The sequence below is a fragment of the Panthera uncia genome, chromosome C2, assembly GCF_023721935.1.
Source record: "Panthera uncia isolate 11264 chromosome C2, Puncia_PCG_1.0, whole genome shotgun sequence".
NCBI classification, from domain to species: domain Eukaryota; kingdom Metazoa; phylum Chordata; class Mammalia; order Carnivora; family Felidae; genus Panthera; species Panthera uncia.
In genome coordinates this window covers 37277640-37291738 of record NC_064810.1, presented here as the reverse complement: position 1 = coordinate 37291738, position 14099 = coordinate 37277640, and positions in this window count along the sequence as shown.

The window sequence follows — 14099 nt, the reverse complement described above, 5'->3', positions numbered from 1 at the left end:
GATCCTGCTAAAATTTAGCAAAGGATAAATTTAGCAAAAATAATAAGTAAATTGATATACACAATCATTATTTTTTGAAAATGCAAACATTTACTGTTTGCATTCAGATGTCAGGAACTGTAATAGGCACTGGAAATACAAAGAAAGCTTAGAGATGTAACCTGGCCCCGGGGTTCCAAAAGAAAGATTTTGATCCTAGGCAGTGAATGAATTAGTTACTTTTCAAATTGTAATCTCTTGAGTGCTGTGATGTATGTGTTGCTGATATGATTCTAAGCATCATTTTCTGTAGACATTCTCTTTTGATTCATTCAAATAATGCAATGCACAGAGATATAGTTAAACTTGTACACTAAAGCACTATTCAAAGAAAAAAAAAAACCTGATTGTTAGTCTAGCCATATTTCTATACAACCTATAATTGGCAAAAACAATTCTATTCTCTGGGTCTATGGGGCAATATGCAAATCAGAATTCATCTGCACAATGGAGTTTTGTGATTTCTCTCAGCATAACCTATCTTTATTTGCTAGCACTTTACATGACAGAGGGTTCAATAACCCCCACTTCTCCAGTGCTCTGGCAAAGGAGCAAGAGATTGCTTTCCAGGCGGGTAGTCACAAGTAAGCAATTTCAGGAATCCTCTAATGAGGCAATCCATAATGGTTTTCCTAACTGAGTTCGTTCACCAACCACAGGGAAAAAAAATGTAATTCTAGCAGCCTGTTTGAAGGAGGAACACACACACACTCATTCCTTATATTAAAAAAGAGAAAATGCATACATAGATGAAATGATCACTCTATAGGGTAGGCTTGGACAACAATTCATGCAGGTCATTTGATATATTCTCTAAGCCTTGATTAAATATGGACTTCAAAGAGTGGTTAGCTGTTTTAAATTATATTCCATATTTAATATTTTATTTTCTTAAAAATTCTCATTTTTGAAAAAAAAGAGGACTCAAAGAAATGCATATGCCTTTATTTTATTTTTGTATGCTCTTATTTGAGTTCTTAATGTGTATATGCTCTCTTTATATATATGACATAATACATAATATAATGTATATTAAATATATATTTTAATATTTATAACTCAACAGAATGAAATGCATCACCTTAAGTATTTACTAGAGGTGCTTAGAATTTTTTTGTTCGTTTTTCTCTCTCAAATTAATAATGAACACTATGATCAGAGCATAGTGATTTTTTTCCCCTGAGTGTCAAAAAAGTACTAAATAGTATGAGATAACTACGATCTTAGAGATACAGATGGAAATATTAGAGTAATATTAGAGATTTCAGTACTTAGTTCATATTTTATAGATCTACTTGTAAAACTTATTATTTGCTATGAGGAATGCTTATTTAAAATAATAAAATGTTATAGCCCTTTTAAAGGCAGTATACTGAACTAGTATGTGTAAAATCATCATCTAGAATTTATATTTGATCCCCCTATTTTGGGGATATTTCACGTACACTAAAGTTTTGGTGCTGCTACTCTAAATAGTTCTCATCTCTTCCTCCAGTGCATGAAATAAAAACCTCTAATTCCAATTATTACTAGTACAAATTATCATAGACTTTTAGAATTGAAAATGACCACAGAATTCAGCCATTTAAATCTTCCCCACAGTTTGGGGGTGGGGAGACTCCCTCCAAATTTCTATTTTACAAACTTGAAACTAGTAATTTTTGCAGAAATTCTTGGCTCTTCTCCAAAATGCAAGCCTCTGAATCAACAATTTTCAGGTCACCTCTCTTCTCTGCCACTATACTGTGGCTTCTGCTAGCTCTACACTGTCCTTCTACCACAGCTCATTGAAGACATTGGCATCTTATTCTCATAGTTGTATCTAAAATGTGTTACAAGCCATAATAAATCTGATACTTCCAATCGTATCTTTGATGTCAATTACCAGTTCTTGGACCCAGTCTCTCTAAATCTCTCACTCATTCATTGCCACTAAGTTCTTCAATTTCATGGAGATTTCCAAATCCATTGATCCTCTATTTTCTCTTAATTATAGGGAAACCCCACTCATGATTAGGTTTTCTTCACAACTAAGAGACTGTCATTTTATACTTCAACTTTACCACTGTCCATCCAACCTTGTCATCTTTCCTAGCCAGCTCTGTAAAACCTCACCCCTTCATGTATCCATACAGGCTGAAAAAAGACTATGGCTGAAGAAAACTATGCAATTAAGTACAAGTCAGTTATTTCAACCTCAGGGGGTCCCTCAGCTAGCTCAAAAGTACTTTTATTTCTTTTTTCCCCACTCAATAGTCCTCCAAAATTTTGATGCCAATCTTACAATTGCTACCTGCACCACATTCAAATTCTCAGCAAACTAAATTCATTGCACTTGTAAAATTATCATCAGTAATGATCTTTCTTTCTTTGCATTCAGTTTGTTTAGGTTCCAAATTAATCCTTTCATCTTATCAAGATCTTTTACACATCAACCACCCCATCACATATTTGTAGCTTCACCATGTCCTTAACACTTCTACTGACTCCTGACTCCTTCTCAGCATGTACATTCATGTGAATGATGATAGGGATTAGCTAGGCAGGACTGTGTGTGTGTGTGTGTGTGTGCATGAGAGAGAGAGAGAGAGAGAGAGAGAGAGAGAGAGAGGGAGAGAGACATAGGGAGAGATACATTGAGAAGGAATGTAGAGAGAATATTGAAGTATGAAAATAAGCATCGTTAATTGAGTTACACTAACTGAGCCTGAATCTTGTGATGTAAGCTCTTTGCAAAGATCTCCCTGAAAACACTGAAGATAGGCATTATTATCCTAGTTTTACAGAGCAGGAATCTGAGATTCAGGTTCTACAAGTTGTTGAATAAATTCATAATAGGTAATATTAATTTAGCTCTTCCTACCTATTAGGCTTAGTTCAAACCACTTTAAATTATTCAGTAGTGTAATCTTCTCATAAGCTTATTAAGTAAATAGTTATATAATCCCCATTTTATAGTTAAGGAAACATCATCCAATCCTAGCTAGTATCTTCTCTTCCCTATTAAGGGAAGGGACCAAATTCTTAAAAGCATTATCTATCTTCAAGATCTCTTTTGCCCTCATTTTCCATGTACTGTCATCAGCTGGAGTTTTTGAACCATGTCTCTCACAAGGTGCAACGCAACACCAAGTCTATTGTTTATATCCTAGCCTCATTCATGCCCACCCCCATCCATTCTCTCTATCTCTCTCCATCTATTTACTGATAGTTCTCAGAGTATAGTAACAGTCTCCTACCAATCTTTTTCTTGTCTGAGTGTCTCTTATAAAAACAAAAACATATCATATCCGTTTTGTCTTTGTTTTGTCTACCACTGGATTCCAGTGACCTTAAGATAAAATCTCCTAGGCAGAACACAAAAAAACTTGTATTTCAGCCTTCCTTGGATAACTTGTAATTTTCTAGACTTGTCTTCACATTGAGTTTCATGCCTTTTCTCATGCATGTCCCCCATACTTGATTATTCCCTCTGCTTTCTTTCTGATGTATCACACACATACACAATATGTAACACACACGCATGCATGCACACACACACACACACACACACACACACACACATACACACCCCACACTCATTTCTGTCTCATTAACCTTATTCATTACTCACATTACATTATCTGCCATATGATCATTCTGAATTCCCCCATCTAACCTCCTTTAGAAAGCAACCTATTAATACTTTGCTAACTTTGATTATCATCCTAGATCAGGGCTCAGCAAACATTTTCTGTAAGAGGGCCAGATTTCAGGCTTTGTGGGTTTCCAAGGCAAAATTGAACAACTGGTTTTCCAGAAAGGCTAATAGTCTATGTTCACTTTACATTTCACAAGTTAAAAAGTTAAACAAACAAAAAAACAAAAAACAAACAAACAAAAACACACTTTTACTTCTGAGCACACACAAAACAGAGAGCCAGATTTGGCCCATAGGGAATAATTTGCCAATATTTGTCCTAGAATGTAATTATTTTTATAATTTATCTATCTCTCCCATTTTAAAAATGGGAGTGTAGGGACTGTATCTCTGTAGTTTTAGTGATTCTCTTAGTGTTTGGTACACATTGGTCATTTAGTAAATGTTAATCGATATAAAATAATATGTGATACTTAACTTGGAGTCCAGTCCATAAATGTGGTCAACCATTTCATTTTAAAGTGGAAGAATTTTCATCAAGAATAAATTTAAAGTGGCTTATTTAAGTTTATAGTATGTATAAATAAAATATTTATGTTTAATGGTATAAGGTCAGTACATTATAACATAGTCATTTGTGCATATTTCTTACTCATTGAGGCAGAGATTGTGACTACTCCTTTGTTTATCATAGGCCCAGCTCCCAGCATTGAGTCATATATTTTATAATCATGAAATTGCTTTCATAGTGTTATATAAAAAATGTTAATATATTTTATATCATTGTATCATAAAAGAACACTAAAAAAGAGACATTATTTTTAGATAAAAATGATGAAACTGAACATGAGATTGTGTGAAGTTCTTACATTCTATTTAAATTTTTATTTATTTATTTATTTTATGTTTATTTATTTTTGAGAGAGAGACAGAGTGTAGCAAGGGAGGGGCAGAGAAAGAGGGAGACACAAAATCTGAAGCAGGCTGAAGGCTCTGACCTGTCAGCACAGAACCCTATTTGAGGCTCTAACTCACAAGCTATGAGATCATGAACTGAACAAAAGTTGGAAGCTTAACTGACTGAGGCACCCAGGTGCCCTCAAATGAACTTCTTTTAAAATTCAATTGATGTTTTATTGCCAAAATGACAGTCAATTAAACCAGGAACTTATGCCAAAGGAATAATTTTCTTCTTGTCTGCATTTGCAGTGTTGATCAGAGAATTTTACTATTAATGCCGTTAAAGATGCTTTTCAATTCAGCCAACAAGGGATCTGGTATAATTCAGCTAGATTAAGGTATTTCCCAATATTAGCAATAATCTAAGTAACCCTACAGAGGCAAAATAACGTGATTTTAAAGACTACATGGGGGCAAGAGAAAATAGAAATGGATGAGGGATGCAGATTGCCACATAAATATCTTTCAGTTTGTTTTGTGTAATATACAATTCCTTTAGTAAGGCTAATGTGTTTTTTCTTTTTTTTTCTTCAATTTTTGCATCTTAACGTTGGTGACAATATTGTTTTGCCATTACCATTTAAATGTACAAATATGATTTTTTCATGAACTATTTTAGCCTTTTTTTCATTTTAGATATTAATTATATGCACATCTATGGTCAATATGAATTTTATAATCCAAGTGAGAAAGTACTTGATAATTCATAGTAACATAGCCAGCATTACAAAAATAATGATACATTTTATACAAGGTGTTCAGAAGTCATTTACGGAGGAAATCACTCATGGAGCATTACTATCAGTGTAACTGCAAGGATGAGTACCTAGTTACAGCTGAAATAAGACAAAAGCTATACCTGGGTTAACTATAATAAAACAACTTGCTTCATGGTTTCAAATGTTATGTCACAAAGCTTGCCATTCCATTGGAGTTTAGGTACACAAAGTACACAACAAAGGTATCCATGTTTCATCTCTAAGAACTGAAAAGTTATTATTTCCTTAATGTTAGAATTAACCAAAGCAAAATGTAATTAACTACTCTTAGGAACATGTTTTCAATAGCTTGTGCAAGGAGATTTAAATTGAGTCAAATAATGACAGAAGGTTTTGCATGAAGTTAATTATTTATAGGAAATAACGCTGCTGCTATTGTGATTTTTATAAACTGCTGAAAGATAGCAGCAGTTCCTAAGGATGATTTGATAATATAGCTGTTACATTCCAAATGAAGGATTTCAAACACAAACAATATCTGCTGTGTCATTTTCTAATATTTTAGTATGAGTGCAGAAAGTGAGGACTTTTAAAGTGCTTTTAGAAGAGGAATTATGACATAACAGTGTTGACTTTTGTACTATTCATAGATTCATTGGGCAACTATTATCTTTTATACTGTCAAGAAAAGGCTAAATCCTAGATGCTTAACCTACAAAAAATCTAGACTCTAATAAACATATTTCAGGGTAGAGAACAGTGGACATTTTAACTTGTACTATTTGATCTTTTTTTGTTTTGCTTTGTTTTGTTTTTCAGAGACAGCATGCAAACATGCACATGCAAGTGGAGGAGGGGCAGAGGGAAAGAGAGAGAGAATTTTAAGCAGGCTCCACACAGTGTGGAGCACAAGGCAGGACTTGATATCTTGACTGTGAGATGATGACCCCAGCGTAAATTAAGACCGGGATGCTTAACTGACCGAGACATTCAAGCACCCCTGCATTATCTGACCTTCTAATCAAACAATTTTGACTTATAAAATACATTCAACTACACCATTCCACCCAAAGTCTAAATTTTTGGACTTGGACAAAATGAACTACACCTTTGGCTTGCAATTACTATACCATTTAATTTGTAGGCTAGCCATTTAGTCAGTTGTACTTGCTCTATTGTGTATTTCTCCAAATGTATTTTTCCACTTTCCTCCCAATTATGGTAGCTGCGAATTTAAAATATAATTAATGTTATAACTTTACAAATGATTCTTTAAAAAATTTTTTTTAATGTTTATTTATTTTTGAGAGACAGAGAGAGGCAGAGCACGAGTGGGGAAGGAACAGAGAGAGAGGGAGACACAGAATCCGAAGAAGCCTCCAGGCTCTGAGCTGTCAACACAAAGCCCAACGTGGGGCTCGAACTCATGAACCCGTGAGATCATGACATGAGCCGAAGTCAGCCACTTAACTGAGTGAGCCACGAGGCGCCCCATCAATGATTCTTGTTTTTCGAGGTTGCTAACAATGTTTCTGGAGATTAAGCATCACTTAGACATATAAATTAATCATATATGTGGAAGCAATTTCATGAATCATTCTCCTCTTAGAAATAATTTGATACACAACATGAAATATTGTAATTTTCAAAGACCAGGCCCAATACAAATTTAATTGATTCTAGGAAATATCATGAAGAAAATCACAGCTTAAAACATGATCTCAATCTCTTCATAATCCTAACATGTTAATGCATTTTTTTCTGGAAACTATGATCACATTCCTGGTCAAGCAAGAAGTTCTAGGTCTTTCCCCAGATTTTTCTGCTTTGCAGAAACTTATTGGAAAATCTGATTACACAAAATTCTTAAAAGACAGTCTGAAATCAAGATATCCTTGCTTTATTATACCTATACATGGTTATATTTTAAAAAACTGAAAATAGGACATGAGAATAAAACAAAAATATTATACTTCTTCAGCACATTTAATTAGCTATTATATTAATGTTTCCAAAAGAGAATTATTGTCCGGTAATTTATAGCAGAAAATTCTCTTTGGAACCTTATATCACTTTTTCTACTTGGATTTAAATTTTTTAAATATGCATGTTGGAGAAGAAGAACAAAGGACAAAGACACATAACAAATGCACCGATTGCTTTTTTTGAGTAAACAAAAATATACATATATATTGTATTGTATTATTATATTATATTATATTATATTATATTTATAATATATATAAATCTCTTCCCTTAGAAAGAAGTTAAATCAGATATCTTTGTACACTTTAATCTGTTCATCATGCATTCAATTTTGTGTAATGAGAAACCCAAAGTTCTGGGTAAAATTGGCAATTAAAACAGGTAAGAAGTTTGGAGGTAGTGATATTAGGAAGAAAAAAGGAAGTATTGTTTTCCTTCTTTGCATTTAAGGAAAATAACATGACCATTGTTGGAAAAGAGTAGATCAAACAACCTACTTCTAGGTTGTTAAGGTCTAAACCATTACTGAATTTCTTTTACTTAAAAAAATAAGAATAAATGCTTAAGAGAACTATACTGGATACACTATCTGAACTTCAGTTCCAATTAGAAACAATCGTAATGTGATCTAATTTTCTTCTCCTATTATTTAATCCATTTTACCAGGTCACTTAAGTCTTTTTCACATAACTTTATACAAATTTGATATTTGCCATGGTCAGCTCTTTGTTCTTTTTAACTGTATTTAGCTTTTCCACACTGGCCTGAAGTAAATTTAGAAAATATATATTCCACTGTTTTCAATCTATTTTAAAATAAAAAAAAAAAAGTTTCAATTTTTAAAAACAAAATAAAACTCTAATACAACATCACCAATGTTTATAATAGGATGACTGTGATGGTTAATTTTATGTGTCATCTTGGCAGGGCAAACGGATGCCCAGATAGCTGGTGGAACATTATTTCTGAGGGTGTCTGTTGAGAGCGTTTCTGTAAGAGATCAGCATTTGATTTGGTAGACTAAATAAAGGAGGTCATCCTCACCAATATGAGTGGGCATCATTCAATCTGTTGAGAGCCTGACTAGAACAGAAATTCAGAGAAAAGAAAAAATTGCTCCCTGTTTGAGCTGGTACATTTACGTTCTCCTGCCCTTGAACATAGACCCCACAATTCTCAGGCCTTCGGACTCAGACTAAATTATAGCACAGTTTTCCTGGCTCTCCCACCTACGGAAAGCAGGTCATAGAACTTTTTGGCCTCCATAACTGTGTGAGCCAATTCCTGTAATAAATTTTTTCTTATACATATCTATCTGTATCCTCTCAGTTCTGTCTCTCTGGAGAACCCTGACTTATAAGAGTATGTCCCATCTCTAGCATGTCATATTGTGGGCAATCCGGTGTCATATATGGTTTGACAGACATTTTCATTCAGCTTTTGTCCACTAGGAATGTCTGATCTTCTGATCTTTTTTCTTTAATGTTTAAGTCTCTACAGGAATAAATTAATAGCTGCTATATTCCAAAGTGCATTTAATTTGTTAAGATTTGCAAAATTTACATATTCTTAACCTTCCTTTCTTTTGGGGACATTTGTATAATCCTTTTTATAGAAATGACCCATTTAAAAGTAATCTTTTCTTCATTTGTCAGGGTATTAGAGAAGGAGATTCAAATATTGGGAAGAAAATGAAAAAAAATTATTTTTCAGGTCCTTTCCAAATAGATTTTTTTGTTGTTTTTTAGAGTTTGCTATCTCTATATGGTTTCAAATATAAGACAAAATAAATATTTTTAATCTCAAATTAAATTATGAATGCTACTTTGTGATTCTGATGAGTTATATATTAAAAGTGTGAACCTAACTGATATGAAAACTTCTCTAGATAAATAAACATAATATACTTCTCACAAAAATCTCTCCAGTGCTATGGTAACTTATTATCAGTATTCTACACATAAATATATAGTAAGTTTTCTTTCTTGTGTTTTTAATAAGCAATCTATGTCCCAGCGTATTTTACTCTTATCAGGAATTAGGTGACAAAGGACAGAGCAGGAAAGGGTTGAAATAGGGTTCTGTCAGATACTACAGAAGTAAATAAAGGCAGCGTTTGAATGTGATAGGGAAGATGATGTAAAGTTTTCAGAAGAGGAATTAATATCTGGGACCTGAAAAATCTGCTGAATGGGAGACAACCACACATAGTTATAGTATAATTAAATTCATATGCAAAATCTAAAACCCAGTAAATGAAACTCACACTGATAGACAGCATAGCAATGAGAATTGCCTGTTGCTGAATTTTAGAGGAGCTATGCCCATCTCAGACCACTGGCAAGGACAGGGACCAAAATAATTCTGATAAAAAAATAGAGTTGCTGGGGCATCTGGGTGGCTCAGTCGGTTTAGCATAAGACTTTGGCTCAGGTCATGATCTCATTCATGGTTCCTGAGTTTGAGCCCTGTGTTGGGCTCTGTGCTGACAGCTCAGAGCCTGGAGCCTTCTTTGGATTCTGTGTCTCCCTCTCTCTCTCTGCACCCTCCCCACTTGTGTTCTGTCTGTCTGTCTCTCTCTCTCTCAAAAGTAAACATTAAAAAAAAATACAGTTGCTAATTCAGGCAAACATCCAGCAGGCACTCCTCTAGCTCTATTTCCTTGTTAACAGATTCATGATTTTGTTCTGAGACCATGCGCTTCAGGGGAAGTTGACTGCTTCCATAGTCTTCAGAGATAAATTTAGAGAATTCTAGGTTGCCCTATTGTGATACTTTATTCCCCTTTCTTATTTCTGGTTTACAAAGAGGCATGAGCTAAGATTCATAAATTGGCTGCATACCTCTAAAATGTACACAAATATGCAAAATGTTCATATATGATAGTTTCATTAAATGTTAATATAAGTTAGAGTGAAAGGAAGCTATAATATGGAAGTATTTTAGAAGACTGATGTGTTATTTTAATTGCAAATGATTAAGTCTGCTTCTGGCATTCAGGAATTATAATGATTTTTTTAAGAGAGATTTCTTAGCAAATTACAAAACTTCACAAATATCACCAATTGTTGTTACAATCCTTGTGTGGTTCATGTATATTTATACACACAGTCTAAAAGTTTTATATATGCAGATTATAATACATAATTAAATAACCCTTTTAATTAAAATGTGGAAGTGAAATATACATGTACACACAAAAAACTTGTACTGAACTCTAATGTCGATTCCTTAGGGAAAGAACAAAGGAGACAAAAACTTAAGTTATCAGTGACAAGTAAGGTACAAAAAAACTTTCTAGGTTTTTTTCTTTACCCTGTTCCCTATAACATAATAGCAACAGAAAATGTCAAGAAATAGATAAAATGAATTTTTGTTTTGATACTTAATGCCACCATTCTGGTTAAACAGAAAGGGAATTATATGCCATATTTACTTGCATAATTGCTGCCCTTTTCTTTTTTGCTTTGTAAGTCACTTGGTTAAAATTAATATATACAAAATTCTACATACAGCAATTACATGATAGTGACGGATATGTGAGTAAATATGGTAAGTGAACCAAGATATTGTACACATTGGCAAAGCAAAAATAATGTGCTGAATTTCAAAAACTCTTAACCTGAAATGAAAAGGAAAAGATGGAAGACCATCAGGTAGAGGTAATCAGTTTGCATATACGTTTGCAGAACATATGGCAAACTTACCACAATAGAATAATTTTTACTGATCAATATTCAACTTGAGCAGAAACATAAGAGAGTTAATGTTTCCCATTCTTCTTGGGCTTTCAAAACATGATTCTTCAGCAGGAATTAATTTCAACATGTTAAATAATTAATTTGATGACACGACAACCGTAATTTAAATTAGCTCCTAAATATTGCCTACACTTTTAAAAATAGAAACACTTGTATACAGAAATGCATTAAAACAACAAGCAATAATTTATGATCACTCTTAATGCCAAATATTCCATTTTTAACAACAGGCACAAATCCACAGAGCATGTTATAATACAGGATGGACTGAAAGCAGACAGATCTCTATAAGGTAAAACCCACCCAAATTCCCCAATATCCTTAGCTCTGCCTGTCTTGCAGCCTACAATTATTTGATCATGCATACACCTTTTCTCAAAGTCACATTATAGAACTTCACCTTCACCTTAAGCCTGATATTCCTTTAACCATAGTCTAAATATACTATAGACACTCATGTCTATAGTATAATTAGACAATATAATTCACATTCTTCTGTTAATTAAAAAACAAAAATTATGCATCCATTAGCAATATTATGGCATGAGATACTCTGTGAAATCAAAGCTCTTAGGATGTCTGTAGTCCATAGAATTACCCCAGAAATTTACTTTGTCTGTATTTTTGTTTCTATTTAAATTCCAGTTAGTTGACATACAGTGTAATATTACGTTGTCTTTTAAAAAGAAGGCTTTAAAAACCCAAATACAGCATTTATTATAAGACAACACAGGAACAATGAATGTCAGTTCTTGCAAATTGAATAAGAAACTAAAGAAATTTTATTTCCTTTATCCAGTGTCATCCTTTTTTTCAACCACAGTTTAATTTCCTCTTGTTTGTTTTGTTTAAAGTAAACACTAATGTGATTAACAGAAATGTTTTATGGCTCTCTTTACCTAGATACAAAGATTTTCTATTTCAGTATTTCAATACTTTGACTCTGCTATCATCTATTCCTGACAATTTACAACCAAAAACCCAAAAGGAAAAAAAAATGGGTCCTGCTTTTTTCATGAAGCACATTACATGTTCTATTCCAGACAAGTAGTTTGGGTTATAAATTATTTTCCTTCCATGGGGCATATATATAGAAGCCCTACAAATTTAATCATCATTTTACCACATATTCTTGTGGAAATTAAAGTAAGCTACCCATGTGCCATCTTTCATTTTTCACATATTCTTTTCTAATATGAAAATTAGACTAAATTAAACAAATATTTTCGAGGTTAATGATTGGGAGAAATATCTCAGAAAATAATACCCATCTTAGAGATGGGTAAGTAGATGACCAGAAGGTCAAAAAATTGTGCATTAGGAATTCTAATTTTAGTTCCTCAAAAATTTGAGAAAAAATCAAGAACCACTGTAGGCATGTTAAATACAGCATAGCTATTCTTTCTTAGACTGCCTTGCTCCAAAAAGATCTTGGGAAGAAAACATGACACATCCCTAACTGTCCAAACTGAACCCTGTTTCCATGTAAAAAATATTTTTATCCCTGGAACCTTTGGCAGGATTTGTTATCAATGATTTGGTTCGGTATAGGGGTTCTCAAACTGTAGCTCTGAGGAACAGCACTGGTACATCCCCCTATGAGCTTATTAGAAATGCACATTCATCAGCCTTGCCCCAACCTATGGAATCAGAATGCCTACAGATGCAGAATGTCAGAAATCTGGGTATGAATATTCTCCAGGTGGTTCTGAAAGACATCAAAGTTTGAGAACCACTGGTTTAGTAGATTTAAAGCTGAATTACCAAAAAAATGCAGTTTATTATTATAATTATCATAATAATTATTTACCGTGGTAGCAGTTGTCATATTTCTATAATGGGCTCTAAGATATTGATTTTTTTGTAATTATCCAATGTACATGAAAAATAAGTGGCATCTGTCATGATACGATAGAGGAAATTCATGCATAAGAAGAAAAGAGAAACAAGTTCACAGTTAATCCAGCCTAAGCTTTCATTATTCAATATTCAAAACTCAAAGTGGTCTCTCAAACATGTGTAACTCAAGAATACCAGCCCAGAAGTTCCTGGCTGACTCAGTCAGAGGAACATGCAACTCTTGATCTCTAGGTGGTGAGTTTGAGCCCCACACTGGAGGTAGAGATTACTTAAATAAGTATTTAAAAAAAGAAAAGCAGCCCATACCAATAAGTGACATACCTTTAGCCCCATATTTTATTCACCGCATATGGTTACTATCATGTAATGAATAGACAGTCTACATGAATGAGGCCAGACTTGACAACATGGTACTATGAGTACTAAAGAATGGGTGGATCTAAAATAGTGGGCAATGAAATTACTGATTGCACTTATCTAGAATCCTTGCAATATTTGTTTTCTGATTCTCATCATTCTTTCTCTCAGAATAAGCCAGTAAGGTTTAAAACTTAGGTCAAACAGCCATAAGATTGAGAAAATGTGTAAATAAATAGAAAGGCTGTATGGTTTACTACTGTTAAACAGTCATCATCTTTTACTTATAAACTATGAGAAGAGGAACTACTTACTATGACCACTTCACTGATGCTCTGTTGCCCCTGCAAATGCTATTTTGAAGGGAGGGAGAAAGCAGGTCAAATTTTAAATCCAAGTTCATTTATTTTTCATCTATTCCTGAATGTTTCAATTATCACAAGAATTACTCAATTCACTGAAATTTTAACAAGTCATGTATTTGTCTCTATACAAAAATGTTTCTTACATAATCAGGATATAGACTAAAACATAAATAAATTAAAAGAACAATAAACGTTCTTATCACATTAAGTTTTTGATGGGTTAAACCCTCAACCAAAATAGGCCTATAATACTTGCCATAAGTAACATAAGTAATACTTGCCTGGCTTTTTTTTTTAATTAATGGAATTCATTTTTTAAATTTAATTTTTGTTTTAGATAAAGAGAGAGAATGCATGAACAGGGAGAGAGGGAGAGGGAGAGGGAGAGGGAGAGGGAGAGGGAGAGGGAGAG